General features: G+C 35.3%; 1 protein-coding gene across 1 annotated transcript in view; it reads right to left on the bottom strand.

The window, feature by feature from the left end:
- The window catches only part of LOC150106073 (uncharacterized), a 158,417-nt gene extending 145,785 nt beyond the window's left edge, over window positions 1-12,632 (bottom strand). Inside the window, exon 1 of the mRNA XM_090394622.1 lies at window positions 12,582-12,632. The gene's annotated coding sequence lies outside the window, so the exon portion shown is untranslated. The remainder of the gene's footprint in view (window positions 1-12,581) is intronic.
- Between the last annotated feature and the right edge of the window lie 4,258 nt (window positions 12,633-16,890).

Below are 16,890 nucleotides of genomic sequence, written 5' to 3'. Positions count from 1 at the left end.
GAAATGTTTAGGCAAATTGGCCTAGCTAGCAAGAAACGATTTATCATTATGGGCGACTTTAATTATGGTGATATAGATTGGAAGCAAGAGACTGCATCTGGGGGTAAAGAAAATGAATTTTTGGAGTTTTTGAAAGATAATTACCTTAGGCAGTACGTAACGGAGGGTACACGAGGATCAAGAGTATTGGATTTGATCATATCATCAGATGATGTTATTATAAATGAGGTGTCAAATCTTCCACCAGTTGGGAGAGTGACCACGAGGTGATCACGTGCAGGGTGACCAGTCATTCGAGGACGTCTGATAGAAAGGGATATATGTGGAATTATAAGACTGGTAATTACGAAAAGCTCAGGAAACAGCTTGCGATAATAAATTGGAAAGAAGAACTGGATGGAAAGGATATCAATGCTGCTTGGGCCATACTCAAGAACTATTTGGTGGAGGTAATATCAGAGTGTATTCCGAGGGTCAAGAGGGTAAACAGAGTGGGTGTAAAATGGATGAATCAAGAGATAAGGTATGCAATATGGAAGAAGAAGGTATTATGGAAGAAACACAAAATGAGTATATATAACAACCAATTGCATGAGAAGTACAAAGAGCAGGCGAGGAAGGTGACTAGCTTGATAAGGGTAGCAAAAATGCAGTATGAGCAGCAGTTAGCTAAAGCAGCCAAAAAAAATCCTAAGGAGTTTTTTCGATATGTGGCCAGTAGAAGAAAGAATGATTATGCTATAATGGGATTGATTGGTGAAAACGGAGGAATGATAACCGCTGCGGAGGATATAGTTGAGATATTTAATGAGCAAATTCTAAAGGTATGTCACTCTTGCGAATGTGACATCATGCAGAACTTGAAAGTTGTGGGAGAAGAGGAGGAGGAGGAACTGTTAGTAAGTGAACAGGAGGTATATGAGGAATTGAATAGACTTGATGTAAATAAGGCTGTGGGACTTGATGCTATTTCACCACGTGTCTTGAGGGAATGTGCCAGAGAGTTAACAACAGCTTTTGTATATCTTTTCAACATGAGTCTCTCACTGGGTCAAGTTCCAAAAGAGTGGAAAGAAGGTAAAATTGTTGTTCAAATTCATAAGGGAGGTGATAAGAGTAAGGCTTTGAATTATAGACCAGTCTGTGTGTCTGGAGTTGTGGTCAAGGTATTAGAGAAGTTAGTTAAGAATACAGTTCAGAATTGGGTTGACAACAGAAAAATACTCTTTGGTGGCCAGCATGGATTTACTAAAGGAAAATCATGCTTTAGCAACCTGCTTACTTTTTATAATAAAGTGACAAATGCGTTGGATAAGGGTATTGCATATACAGTGGTATATTTAGATTTTGCAAAGGCGTTTGATAAATTGCCACATGACAAGCTGGTAATTAAATTGGAACGGATGGGGCTGAACAGTAGATTGGTTCACTGGATTGGAGATTGGTTGTCTGATAGGTATCAGCGAGTTGTCTATGGAGGAGCGATATCGCAGAAGAGGAAAGTTACTAGTGGTGTACCTCAAGGGTCTGTTTTGGGTCCATTGCTGTTTAATTTGTATGTAAATGATATCTGGAGAGGTCTGAATGGTGATGTGCAGTTGTTTGCAGATGATGCAAAGTTGGACAGAGCTATCAGGAGTAGTGTGGATGCTGTAGCTTTGCAAGAGGACTTGAATACACTGTCTGAATGGGTAAATAAGTGGGGATGTCAATTCAATGTCTCAAAGTGTAAGGTTTTAAAATTTGGGAAGCAGAGATGGGATGTAAAGTACACAAGCGGTGCGAATATCTTGGAAGAGGTAGAGGAAATGAGAGATCTGGGAGTGATTGTAGACAAGGACCTAAAATTTCGGGGACATGTTGCTAAAATAGTGAAGACAACACAGCGGATAATGGGAATGATGCGGATGTTCCTTTGTATAAGGCTTTGATCAGGCCACATATGGATTACTGTGCACAGATCTGGTCACCTGGTTTTCAAAAAGATGAAATTGCGTTGGAAAAAGTTCACAGGCGATTGACTAAGGTGGTTTCTGGTCTCTGGAATGTAGAGTATGAAGACAGACTGACAAAATGCAATTTGCAGAAATTGGTGGATAGAAGGAGGAGGGGGGATATGATTGAGACATATAAGCTGTTGAGTGGTTATTACCAGATTAACGTCGGGGAGGTTTTGCACAGAATGGGTGAGGATAGCAGGAGAACAAGAGGTCATTCCTGGAAGCTGTATAAGGAGGGTGTGAGCAAGGGAGTGAGGAGCAGGTTTTTTGCATGGAGAGTGGTGAGTGATTGGAATGCTTTGCCCGAGAGTGTGGTGTGTGCAGAGACAGTGAATATATTTAAGGCACAGTATGATAAACTGTGTGTATAACAGTGGACCTCCCACGATGAGTCTTTGACTCCATGGAAATTTTTGTAATAATAATAATAATAATAATAATAATAATTTTGCGGAAGTATGTCATCGAAAATTGCAATTGAGCTTTGGTAACAGCAAAAGTCATCCAAATTTATGGATTTTTATAAATGCACAAAAAAAAATTCAAAAAACATATGATGTTGATTATGAAAGAGCAGTAGCAGGTTTTCAACATCAGCAGAAACGTAGACGTTACAATGAAGCTGACCTTATGATAAAATATATGTTTTGAAAAAATTTCTAAATTACGATAGGGAAAATATAACAGAATATTTACGTGATATTGCACATAACTAGAATCATCACATCAATTTCCTGGTATATACCCTCAAAGGGTGTACAGGATATGACAGTAGTACATGAAAATTTACATCATTTCTAACTTCCTATCTACAAATTTCCTCCAAATCAGTCTGTTACTAGTCAAGACTCCAACATTAACAGATCTTATATTTCTATCGTTTAAGGCACTTTGTACCGTATCAATCCACCTAAATCTTGATCTTCCTTGTGGTCGCTTTCCTTCCAACTTGCAAAGAACACTTGTTTTGCTAATCTTTCCTCTCCCATTCTGTTCAAGTGACCATACCACCTGAGATTAGCTCAGTTAACATATTCCTGGATGCTGACAATGTCAAGTTCTTTCCTAATATCCTCGTTTTTAATATGATATTGCCATTGACGCCATCTGTTCCTGCCCCTAATCTTTCTCACAACTCTCATATCTGTGGTCTCTAGTCTTTGGTCAAGTGTTTTATTTCTAACCCATCTCTCAGATCCATAAGTTCAAATTGGTTTGAACACTGTGTTGTATACAGCTAATTTGGTGTTTTGGCTAATTTCTCTCTTATTTCATATAGATGTATTCAGTTGACTTCCTACCATACCAGCTTTGTTGATTCTGTTGTCTATTTCTATATTTAATATACGATCTTCACTAAAAATCGTGCCTAAGTAGCCGAAAAGTTTTACTTCGTCTATAGGTTCTCCATTTACAATCCAGTTGATATTTTCAACGTTTCTGCCTATTTTCATTGTCTAACCGTTGACTTACATCTCAAATAAAGACTGAGTATTGCTTGATCTAATGGCCCATTGACCCCAGATAACTGTAGCGTTTTGAATAGCTTCTTTCTCTTGGCACCTTGTCATATGCCTTTTACAGATCTACAAAACTCAAATACAGATCCTTGTTATATTCCCATGATTTCTCAACTGTCTGTCGTAAAGTGAAGATCTGATCCTGATAGCTTCTGTTTGGCCTGAATTCAGATTGGTCTTCACCAAGCTCCTCTTCCACAATCTTTGTCATCTGTTTCTCAAGTATACTTCCATATATCCTACCAAGAACACACAGTAATGAAATACCTCTGTAATTCTCACATTCAGTTTTATTTCCATTTTTATATATAGATACTATGAGAGCTCTACTCCAATCATCTGGAATTCCTCCTCTCTCCAGGCCTTCTGAACTATCCAGCCACTGTAAGACTTTAATACCTCAATTATTGAACATGTCTGGTCGATTATCATCCCTTTTGATGGCTTTTTCTATTTCAAGTATGGATCTGTATTTCTGACTACGTGCTACTCAGTGTTTTTTACCACTGTGCTGTCATCTGCTATCATGTAACATGTGTAAATGTGTTTTTTCGTTAAAAATAATATTAATAGATGAATTAAAAACTGTATTTTTTCTTTATTTTAATATTGTGCGATTATACCTTTTCATTTCTAAATTATTTTGGACCACTCTTTTTAAATATCTCTTCGAAAACGAATTCTTCGAAAGTAAGTTTTTCGGATGAGCAATTCTTCGAAAAAAATAATTTTTTTTATTTTATCGAAAATTAGAATATCGGAGGCAAATTCACGCAGGTGAGCTTAGGTCAGATTAGGTCGTTAGGTCTGGATTATTTTTAGTCTTTTTTTTTTCAATTATGTAAAAATAACACATAACTCATAGTTCATAACTTATAGCTCATACCTCATAAGCTTAACCATATTTATATTTATATATATTTTACCAATATTTACAAAAAAAAAAAAAATCCCTCAAATCGTGTGCCTGATAAACGTGCAAAAATTTCCAAGTTTCTGTCGTCCACATGACGGTCATCCAATTAACCGTCGCCCACCTGGCGATCGCCTAGTTGATCGTCGCCCAGTTGTCGTGTACTCGTTCATACGCACGCGTAACAGCTGAGAGGTTGGTTACCGTTATTTGGCTAGTATTTGTAAATCAGTATATAAGTGCATATACCTAATTATATGATTAAAGTAGTTGTCGCATTCGGTAAGAATATATTTTTCAATGAATTTATTGTTCTTATTTTACTGTTACTCGTTTATTTTAATAAAACCAAGATGCTACTGTTCTACTGTTGCATTTTTTTACCATTTAAAGTAATTATTTATTTTATTTATTTGTATGTTTATTTTGGATTTAATAAATATTTATTTCACTTTTGATAGTATAATACACGTAATGATGCTAAGAAAGTTTGAATCAGGAGCTAGTAAAAGAAAACGACTCAGAGAAAAGACAAAACAGCAAAATAGCCAATTTTGTCTTTGTTACGTTTTTCTGAAAATGAAGAAAGTGAAGAATTTCATAGACTTGAAGTTGTACCTCAAACCTCACGGAATGAAAGCGAAATATTGGTATTAGTATCAGGAGGAGGCGAAAGAGAAAATGAAGAACATCAGAATAATGTGAAAAACATAGGAGATAAAGAAGTAATTATACAAATCAAGAGGGTTCGTTTTGAAGAAAATTTTCAATTGTCTGTACTTATCAGCAAGCAAGCTCTCTCTTATCCTACCGATATAACACTGTGGCCAATTAGTATTAATGAAATTTTATTGAACATATTTTAATAAATATGCCTCAGAATTTTGGTAAACTCGAAAATTTAAAAAAGGAATACACACAACGCAATAGAATGTATGTCAGAAATGTAAATGGATCACAATTGTACTGTAAAAAGGCGAATGGAACAAAGAAGAAACGAGAGTGACTAATGTTTTTTCAGAAACCAGCAAAGCAATTTACTGCTTTGTTTGTAAATTGTTTTCTTAGTCAAATAATGAAGGGTTTTAATGACTGGAGAAATATAACCCAAATCTTGTGTGATCACGAGCATTGCACTGAGCATATAGGAGTGATGTGCACATATCGCACAAGAAAATCAAGTTCACTTAATAGTCGAATTGATTCTGAATTGATGAAACAAATACAAAGTGAAGAAAATTATTGGAGAGAGGTTTTAAGAATAATAGCTATAAGCTATTATTCTTAAAACCTCTATTCTTAAAACTATTAAAGTATTATTCTTAAAACTATAAGCTTTAAAAATATAGCTATAACAGCATTAACTTACTGAGTAAACTTGGGCTAGCATTTAGAGGCAATACAAATGATATTTTTTTTTCATTCTTGCGTAAATTATTTATGGTGTTTACATGATTTAAGTGAATTTGATGATTTGATTTGATGGCCAACTGTGGTTGTCCAGATCAAATTATCTTTCTTACCGCACTTGTGATGAATTAATAGCTTAAGTAGCTAATAAAACAACAGAAATATTAATATCAAAAATTAAGGAAGCTGCTTATTTTGCAATAATACTTGATTCAACTAGACGTTGCCCATAATGACCAACGAGCAATTATATTTAGGTATGTTACCGCAACTTCTGGCATTAGAGAAACATTTCTCGGGTTCATCAGTATTACACAACATAATTCCTTATATTTTGAAGAGATTGTATTAAAATTAGAATTATCTTTGAAGATAAAAATGTGCAGAGTGCACGGCTATGATAACGCTACCGATATGAAAGTAGTCTATACAGGTTTACAAGCTAGGTTGAAAAAAAACAGTCCCTCTGCACATTATATTCTATGCTCTAGTCATTCCTTAAATTTAATTGGTAACTATGCCGCGAAATCTTGTCCGAAAGCATTTTTTTCCTAAAAACGTTTTTTTTTATTAAAAATGTATAAAATTACTTTTCATCTTCGACAAGAAGATGGGTATACTCCTTAAACATTTAGAAAAAAAATCTTTAACAGTAAAAAGACTAATTGAAACGAGGTGGTCCGAAAGAGCTGAGGTTATATTGGCTTTGAAACGTGGATATAAACAAATTAAATTAAAAAGCCATTACTTGAACTATCCATTTCTCCTAATGAAAAACCTATTTCTAAATTAGAGAGCTCATAATTGGCTGAACATTGTGACAATCCAGAAACAGCAATTTTAACAGTTGTAAGGAAAAAAAATTACAACGAATAAATTCTACTAATAAATCTCTACAAGATCCCAATATATAGAAGTAACCCTCGTATAACGCGGTACTTATACAACGCGGTTTCGATATAACGCGGTCTACAAATTGTAGTATCCCTTGTTCAACGCGGTTTCGATATAACGCGGTCTACAATTTCTAGTAACTCTTTATTTATTTTTGTTTTCATATTTTTCACCGCGGGACTTAAAAATCAAATTTTATCTTCTTTAGATTTGTGTCTAAAACATTTATGCATTATGTGCAATGAAATTTATGTACAATTTGTAATTTTTATAATTTTATACTACGTACTTGTCTCATAGTTTACGTTTTCTTAACTTACATCAATTACCTGAATTAAATAAAAGCATTATTTTTGTTGGATATGCCATTGTTGTCCATATAATTAAAAAAAACGATTTCGGAACCTAACCCTACTTTTTCTATGTGATCTAAGTCTCGTATAACGCGATTTATATAACGCGCCATTTCTATGGAACCTAACATCCGCGTTATACGAGGGTTACCTGTATTTGTTATTAACTAATAATTTGTTAGTCTTTAGTTGGTTTTATTTCAGATATAAGAAATAGTTTTGCTGCTTTAAATGAACAAGCGAATTTATTAACAGACGAGAAAAAAATTTAAAGATGAGAGCAAAGAGTGATTAAACAAAAAACAACGTGTGACGAAGTTTCACAATCTACGATGAGATTATATTACATGGGAAAAAATTTCATTATTAATGTCATTTACGATAAGCTAATTTTGGAAATTAATGAAAGAGCAAAATGCTATTTAGGTATGTTTGACATTTTTTTGAAGCAAGATATAGATCAAGACAAGAACAAGACAAGTATTAACAAAATTTTACAAACTTATGGGACTGATATTGACTCAGAAAAATTTATTCATGAACATCAACAATTTTAATAATGATAAAAAGAAGAAAGGTCTTCAGTTAAATATGTACAAATTTATAAACGATGGGTTAAGGTCTACTTTTGCGAATGTAGAAACAATTTTAAAAATATTTTCGACGATGCCTATTTCAAATGCAAGTGCTGAAAGCTCATTTTCAGTGTTGAAAAATCATTTAAGAAACAACTTGCATCAAAATAAAACAAGTGACCTGTCGTTATTATGCATTGAATCAGACATAATGGACTCGATTAATTATGATGACATTATAGATATATTTGCTAAAACCAAAGCCAGAAAAAAAATTTAGTTATTCATTTTTTTTAAATGTAAATTTGAACTGATTTATTTTTATACTTTTTTAAACACAAATATATATATGCCAATGTTACGTTATTCTTATTTTATTAAATTGAGTTATTATGGAAATGTCGACATGTATTTCAATAAATTAAATAAAAATGCGTATGATTTTGATAACTGAAATAGACTAGTTTTGAGGCCTCATAATGATGTTTCGCCTGGGGGCTCTAAAAGTATAAATGCATCCCTGTCAATAGGGCAAATTTCTCAATCTTCTTTACACAAGGGCCCAGTGAAAGGAAATGAAACGAAGAAACTGACAATAAGAAATTCAACATATAAATCTCATAATCCATAATGGATGCAAAGAAATCCTCAGAAGCAGTGTTATTCTTACATTCACAAGTATAGTTTCCTTTAAATATTGGGAAAACTTAGTGCTGAGAGACTGCACATCATATTGCTATTCGTATGACAGATATAAATGGCACTTGGATTTTTGTCCATTCTCCGAATACTCTCAATTATTTCCTTGCCTAATATTTGTCAGCTATTGCTTCCCAAAGACACAAATAACAAAAACAAATTGGTAACTTCTCTTTTACTGATTCCTACTACAGCAGTCCTTCCTATGTGGCAAAATATTGTTCAGCTGGCCACAACAAAAGTGTTCAATACTTTGTAGGGATTTGTACCCTTTCATATATCAGTTGATCTGTTGCTTTTTTGACTTCTATTGCTCATCTGCTGAGCTGAAAGAAGAAAAAATATTCTGAACTTTATTTCAATACAGCGATATATTTCGCCTAACTTTACGTGGACAAGAGACCGTTAACTACAATCGAAACATGGATCGCAATAATGAAATGAATCATAAATAATGCGTATATTAGCTTGGTCTCCGCCGCAGCTGAAGTGTATGCTGTTACACTATTAGCGTTCATGGGGACAATTGTAGAAAGCTGCATAGATAAAATTTAATTTAAAATAATTAAAAAATAGGAACAATTAATTGTGAAAATTTTCCAAAACTTGAATATTGGCATGCAGTCAAATAGGTTCAGGTTTGAACGATTTTGTAGCGTTTCACATTTTTCCAGGAAAAAAAAAACACTGAATATGAACTCGATGGAATGAATAAGATTTGTCTGGTTCTAAACAACTCTGTGCCTAGTGTCACTAGTGTGAGAAGCAAGACTAGATCTGTCAGATTCCAAAAATGCAATTTAGTGTTGATGTACTCCAGTTCTAATCAAGGCAGAACAGCAGTCTCTGCAATACAGGAAAAATTACATCAGATTACCTGAGACACCTGGTAAGGAAAGAAATGATAATATATCCTTTGCGGATGATAACAAGGAAAACACTCTCTGAGCTGGTTTGTAGGTAGCATACAGATTGCATTTACGAAGAATCGTTGTTATTTGTTCCGAGGTTCTTTTAAAGTAGAGTACATGTCTTTTCACATCGGGTTGTCGTCTAATAGATGGATAATAATTATCAATGATTTGTTGAATGGTAATTTTGTTGTATCCATTACATATCATATTGCTTTTTAATTTTCTTCAGTTCATCTAATAAAAGGGGAGAAGAAGAAGAGCAGATCGAATGAATTCTGTGTACATGACTCTTGATGATACCCATTTTCTGGGATGAATGACAGTGGTAGGATAAGATAGTGTATCTTCCAATAATGGTAAACTGAAGCTATCAAAACAGAAGAAGACCAAAAGAAGTTGCATTGGGTCAGCTGCATCAGAAATGCCAAAGGAATTATGAAGTACAGCAAGTGCCAAAAGAACCTAGCAGATGAAGAAAATCAGAAAATAATCAGAAACTGCATGAGAACTCTGTTTTGGTACCTTGGGAAACCATTTATAACATAAGCTAAACGAGGAAGAGGAATATGACCGAAAAGGCAAGAGAGGAAGCCAGATAATACGTTTACGAGTGAGTACATTTTAAACCCAGTACTTGAAAAAAAAAAAGAGGCTACAGAATTCAAATGACTAATTAATTATATCTGACCAAGAACTACTGAAGATAATCAGACTAATAAATACATAAAACGAAAACTTTATCTTGTTTAACATTCATTGTGAAGAATTCATGGAGCCAAAAACACACATGTTGGAGAAATAACTATACTTCTAATTAAGAAAATAGAGGGAAATAGTGCTGCAGAAACAATTAAGGCTATGAAGCCAGGTATGCTTAATAAGGGACATAACAGTTTATGAAGAATTTTGATTTGTGCCAAGGAGATCTCATAGAACACAAAATATAAAACTCAAATTAGAGAAAATGGCAATACTCTGCAAGGAAAGCGAGGAAATAGTCGTTGATAACAACACACTTATAAAGTGTAAACTCTAATTGTAGCAATAACAACAACTCTCATTTTTACTACGCAGGACTGAATGAAAATCAATGAGTCATTCAATCCTGACACCAGTGTAACTAGTGAACACTTCAGAAACCTAGTTAGGAGGAGTGTATACAGTAGACTCTCGACTATCCACCCTAATGTGGCGGAAGGGCAGGCCGGATAACACAAAAGCCGGATAGGCCGGAGTTCTAGGCATACCTTTTCACACAAATGGTAGGCCTAAGATGAAAGAAATGACAACAATATTGTGGAAATGGTGACACAGGGGGAAGAAGAAGAGGAGGAGGAGGAGGAGGCATCCTTAGATGAAAGGAAAAATCTCATCCCACATTCGGAAGGGTTCAAGACGATTGAGGCAGCGCTGCAGTACATTAGTGAGCAGGAGTAAGCGACGCTTTTGTTTTATTTGTTTAGAATAAGGGGATAATATATATATATAACTTTATATATATAGGTAAAAAACTTTCTACATGTATATATATATATATATATATATAGAAAGTTTTTTACCTTGGGTATATATTATGTTAAAGATAGCAAGCAATTTTTTAAGCTAGGTTTTTTTAATCTTTTTTTTCCCGAGTAAACAAACAGACAAGTAAGTCAAGTTTGCGGCTGTACGTAATGCAACTCTAGTCAACTCATGGTAAAGGTGGAGCAAGCACTGATCACTTTCCTTAGAATTTTCCCCTGATGCAAAGCACATTACCTTGCGGAAATGTATGATACTATGCATTAAGGCAGTGTTTCTCAAAGTGTGGTACGCGTACCCCGCGGGTACGCGAAAGGTCGTTAGGGGGTACATGCTTGACACCACCCCTGTCGTTAACGTGTTAAAACTAAGAAATATATAGTGAAGGTGTTTCAGATATTATGGAATTTGGTTGAAGGGAATTAGCATTTTCGGCTATGCATAATTAAAGGAGTCATTATATTTTTCAACAAAGAGTGCAATTAGAGACAACCGGGATAAAACGGCACTAACTAATGAATCACATGCCCTCTCCAACAGAAACTGCTGTATAGACAAAGCAAAACCATATGTTGCCGGTGGAACATATGGTTTTGCTTGACTCCATCCCTGTCGTTAACGTGTTAAAACTAAGAAATATATAGTGAATGTGTTTCAGATATTATGGAATTCGGTTGAAGGGAATTAGCATTTCAACTCAATTATTGAAATGCTAATTTGTCTTTGGTTCGCGCGATCTTTTGTTAATACCGCACCAATCATATGCACTTCTTCACTGTTCTACGTATCTCAAGTTGTGTAAATTACTGGTAATTTTTGCTTGAAATAATGGGAAAGAAGATGACGCTATTTGGGTAGATGACTTTGACGATGCACACAAAGAAACTGTTCTCGATGCCAAAAATAGTGATAGCGAGTAGGAGCTTCTTGGTAAGTCGCACCATTTTCAGTTTTTTTCTGAAAACTTTAGTTTCCAAAAATTCCCGCACGTATATCGCAACACGATTTTTTAGGTTTAATTTTGGGAAAAAAGTTAGTTATATTCGAGTAAATACGGTCTTTTTTTTAGCTTTCAAAATTTTTACGTATGGATCATTGGTTAAAGATTGGATTTATAAAACCCCCAAAAAGAGTAATATAGCAAATACGAGTAGCTGTAAGCAACAAGAAAACGTTGATATTGCATCTGGATCAAATGAAATTGATAAGGGTGTGTCGTCTGACAACTCTAGAGAACCAAAATTTAAAAATAAATCATATTTTTTGTTTACATCAACATGTAAATTAAAATTAAATAGATATTTAATTAATATTTTATATTAATTTATTAATTTTAATTAATTAATATTTTAATTAATTAATTAGGGGTACTTGGTAATAATGGAAATTTAAGAAGGGGTACGCGGATATCTGAAGTTTGATAAACACTGCATTAAGGTAATGATCACCACCATACCGGTTTCGACCTTTATTGAGGTCTCGTCAGTGGGAGCCTGCATTAGGGAAAATTCTAAGGAAATTGATCAAAGCTTGCACCACCTTTACCACGAGTTGCCTAGAGTTGCACTACGTGCAGGCGCAAACTTGACTTACTTGTCTCTTTGCTTACTTGTGAAAAAAGGCTTAAAAACCTAGCTTATAAAATTGCTTGGTATGCAGATCAGTAATTGAACATTTGCATTGATTACTTTCTCATTTTATACACTTATTACACTTATTCTAAAAAAAAATAGGCACCCCTTCTTATCGCTAATATTAATAAATCTAAAATAATAAACTTGCCTGAGCAAAATAGCCTATACTGCTGTCAGTGTTACAAGAAAACGATACAGGACAACAATGTCGCTTTAAAGAAACTAGCATTTTTATGGTATGTAACGACAGGAAGCGGAGGCGGGGAAGAGAATAAGGAACTGGTTGTTGATTGGACAACTTCAGTTACTTTAGCTTTCAGTTTTGCCCCATTAGTTTCAAGGACAAAGGGCACTGCATGTTTATTGCCCTCATTTTTCATCATTCACTTAGCATGTGAAGTCAAGTTACATATATCTGGTCACAGGTCAGCCAGTTATCTATCTGAAGTGATTTAGTTTATAAACTGCAGGTTATTCATGATATTGTCAATGAGTACAATGATAAATAGTGGGCTCAGAGTACATGCTATCTTTCCCCAGGTGTTGTCCCAAATTTCATTGATTTCTTAATGACATTTTAAAACAATTTTGACAGTTTGGGGAAAGGCATTGAAAGGCCTTAATCTAACTTTACTCCACCTTTCTTTCACGTATATTTCAGCCTTTCATTTCCTAGCACACTATGGAAGAATTTTTCAAGACCTAAAAAACAGGCGAGCTTCTTTCTCATATTTTATATATTCTTCACTTATTTGCTGACATTGAAAATTTGATCCTCTGTACTTCTGTTTAGTTTTTATCTACACCAACGTTCTTCTAATTGCCTTTCATTTCTAATGTAGCTTCCAGTATCCGGGCATAAATTTTCTAGGTATGATAAATGAAATGTCTGTATGGTAGAAACTACTGATATCAATTTAACGGTGAATTTAGCGCTGTTGTAAAATGGTGATTTTTTTCTATTTTATTGTGTTTTTCCTTTAGAAAATGATTGTTTTATAGTATGTATATTAGCGTTTTGTAGCACATTTTTATTAAGATACTGCAGTATTAAATATAGTTTAAAATGGCGCCAAAAACCCACAAGAAACATTACGCTAAGAAGATCAGGGAAATCGAAAATAAGAAAGCTTTCATCGCTACGAATGGCAATGAAGATATTGAGGAGGTTATTGAAAATAAATCAACCTCCAAAATAGTGAAGTTAAAGCAGATTATTAGAAACGTGACGCGAAAATTACAGAAAGTCGAGCAGCATTTGAATGAACATATGGATGAAAGCAGAATAAGAAACAACAAAGCTCGGAATGAGGTAGATAAGGTCGATTGCAAAAAGAAAAAATATTATTTGGTATGATGACTCTATCAAAAAATATGCTGTCGATGAGCGAGTTATAACTTCACGTTTTCCCGGAGCAAAAATTAAAAATATAGCAAACCCCATTGAAAATCAGAAAAGGAAAGTAAACGAGATCGTATTTGTAATAGGTACTAACGACTTAACTAGCAATAAGTTCAGTATGAGAGAGGACATAAAAGGGTTGTTGGAAGAGGCGAGAGTGAAGAGTGAGAAAGTAGATATCGTAAATACGACGAGGTACGGCAATTAAATGACTTAAACTGGTTGCAAAAATGTGGTTTGTTATTACAATTGTACAACTTAATTGTTATACCCTTAAATATACTCTCCTCCCCTATCTATATACCGTTGCATACGAATTCTTCATTGTTGGAAGCAGTGCTGCAAGTCATCAGGTGCTATCTGCTGCAGTAGTGCTCCCGTTTTTTTCTCACCCCATATGGAATGAGCTTGGCCAGAACTTCAACGTAATAATGTTGTTTAACTGTCTGACCCTTTGTTACCCATTCAACCACTACCACGCGATTGATATCCAAACAATAAACAAAAAAAAAAAAGATCAGTTTTGACTTTCTTATTCTTGCACGATTTCCAGTGTTGTACCATCCACTTTACTTGCCAGTTAACTCCATGAGACTTTTACCTTTTCACACAGTTGAAATCCGCATTGAAGGGCACCTATTTTCAGTCATTGTACGGAAGCAGATAACACCTGATGACTAGCAGCAGTGCTTCTGACAATCAAAAATTCGTATGCAACAATGTAGAGATAGAGGAGGGGAGTATGTTGAAGAGGATAACCATTAAGTTGTACAGTTGTATCAGTCTCGTTATTTAATAGACACACCTCGTATAACCACGAGGATCACTAATTAGGGATTCTTTAGCGAAGGAAATATAACAGCGTCATGGTCTGCAGTACCAAGAGGATAAGCGGTATCTACGGTATGTTTTAAAGTAGAATTAGTTAACAAAAGGTCTGTGTACTTCAATGGGACATATATCATCGACTTACTGAAGTGGCTTATTTTTGGCAGCGCCAATTATTAAGACAGTTTTTTTTCACGTTGGTTACTCAGCACACAAGAAGCGAACAGTAATCTAAAAGAGATGGATATGAGATTTCTGTAGACAGCGGGAAAATAATATTAGACAAAAGGGAAAATAACTCCGAAAGAACTAAACGCTACCAATAATGAAAATAATTTCAGAAATATAGATAGAAATAAATAGAAAGATCCCTGGAACAAATGGAATATAAAAACGTAAGCAGGAAGATAATGAATTATTATTATTATTATTATTATTATTATTATTATTATTATTATTATTATTATTATTATTATTTCGGGCTACTCCAGGGAGTCCTTAGACTCATCGAGGGAGGCCCTAATCACCATGTCCACACAACTATACGAAATTCTCACAGTATCTATCATACCTTGCCTTGAACTCGCTCACTGTCGTAGCACCCACAACAGACTCTGGCAGCTTATTCCACTCATTTACCACTCTGAACCCAGCTCTGACACCCCTGCTAACCACACTCTTGCCCAGCTTCCATAGGTGTCCCCTAGTTCTCCCACCACCAGTCCTGATCTCAAAAATATCCTCTGAATTAATCTTATAGAATCCTTTTAGCAATTTGAATGTCTCAATCATATCTCCCCTTTTCCGCCTATCAATTAGTTTCTGCAACCCACAAATCTTCAACCTGTTCTCATATGGTTCATTCTATAGACCTGCTATCATCTTAGTCACTCGCCTCTGGATCCTCTCCACCTCCTCCCCATCAAGAAGGAACCGAGGTGACCAAATCTGGGCACAGTAGTCGAGATGAGGTCTTATCAAGGCTCGTTACAGCGGTACAATAACTTGCTTGTCTCTGCTCGTCAAGGTATTTTTCAACAACCAAGTGAGTTGATGAGCTGATTTAGCTACTTTCGCAATGTGCCCCCTAAACTTCATCTCCCTATCCATCAGAACTCCCAAGTCCCTAGCCTCATCAATCTCTTGGAGTACAGTTCCACCCATGTGGTATACTGCTGCTAATCTTTTCACCCCAAAATGCATAACCTTACATTTTGTCACATTAATTGACATCCATTCTCCTTAGCCCAGAACTCCAATCTATCTAAGTCATCCTGCAAGACTTTGATATCTTCTGCACTCACTATCGCCCTCCCCAACTTTGCATCATCAGCGAACAAATGAACTGTTCCACTTAGATCCTTCCCTATATTGTTAATGAACAGATTAAACAGCAGTGGTCCAAGAACAGAACCCTGTGGCACACCACTAGTCACAGGCCGTCTTTTGGACTCTACTCCTGAATAAACTACTCTTTGATATCTCTCCATCAACCACCCACCTATCCATCTCACCAACCCTATATCCATTCCCATATGTTGTAGTTTACAGATTAGAATTCCATGTGGTATCCTGTCAAACGCCTTTGCCAGGTCCAGCAGTATCACTGTAAACCCATTTCCCTTATCCAGTTCAGCCGTCACCTTGTTATAAAACTTGAGCAAGTTACTCAGGCATGATCTACCCTTTACAAAGTCATGCTGTCCTCTGTACAGTATCTCATTTTCATCAATCCATTCCTGTATTTTTCCCTTGACTACTTTCTCCAAGACCTTGACAACGACTCCTGATATGCTGATCGGTCGGTAATTTGCAACCATAGTCTTGGGTCCTCCTTTATACAGTGAAACTATTTTCCCCTCTTTCCGCGCCTTCGGGACTAAACCAGACCCGAGACTCAGATTAAACAACATGGTCAAGGGCACTGATAATTCCTTAGCCGCTTCACGCAAGACCCGTGCCGGTATATCATCCAATCCCACAGATATATTCACATTAAGGTTCTGTAATAGACCATTCACCTCCACTTCATTCATCACAATTCCCGTATAAACTAATGGCTCCTTCATTTTTTCAATGCCACCACCTGGATGATATACTTTTGCAAAATGCGCGCTCAGTAACTCCACTATATCGACTGGTTCATTGACCTCCTTACCATCGTCATTTCTTAAATTATCAGCTCATTTACTAACAAACAGACGGAGACCAATAAAAAAGCTGGGAA

This window comes from Typopeltis vanoorti, chromosome 6 (genome assembly GCF_054136105.1).
Source record: "Typopeltis vanoorti isolate ZY-2024b chromosome 6, IOZ_Tvanoo_1.0, whole genome shotgun sequence".
Lineage (NCBI taxonomy): Eukaryota > Metazoa > Arthropoda > Arachnida > Uropygi > Thelyphonidae > Typopeltis > Typopeltis vanoorti.
This window is presented reverse-complemented; position numbering and strand designations above follow the sequence as displayed.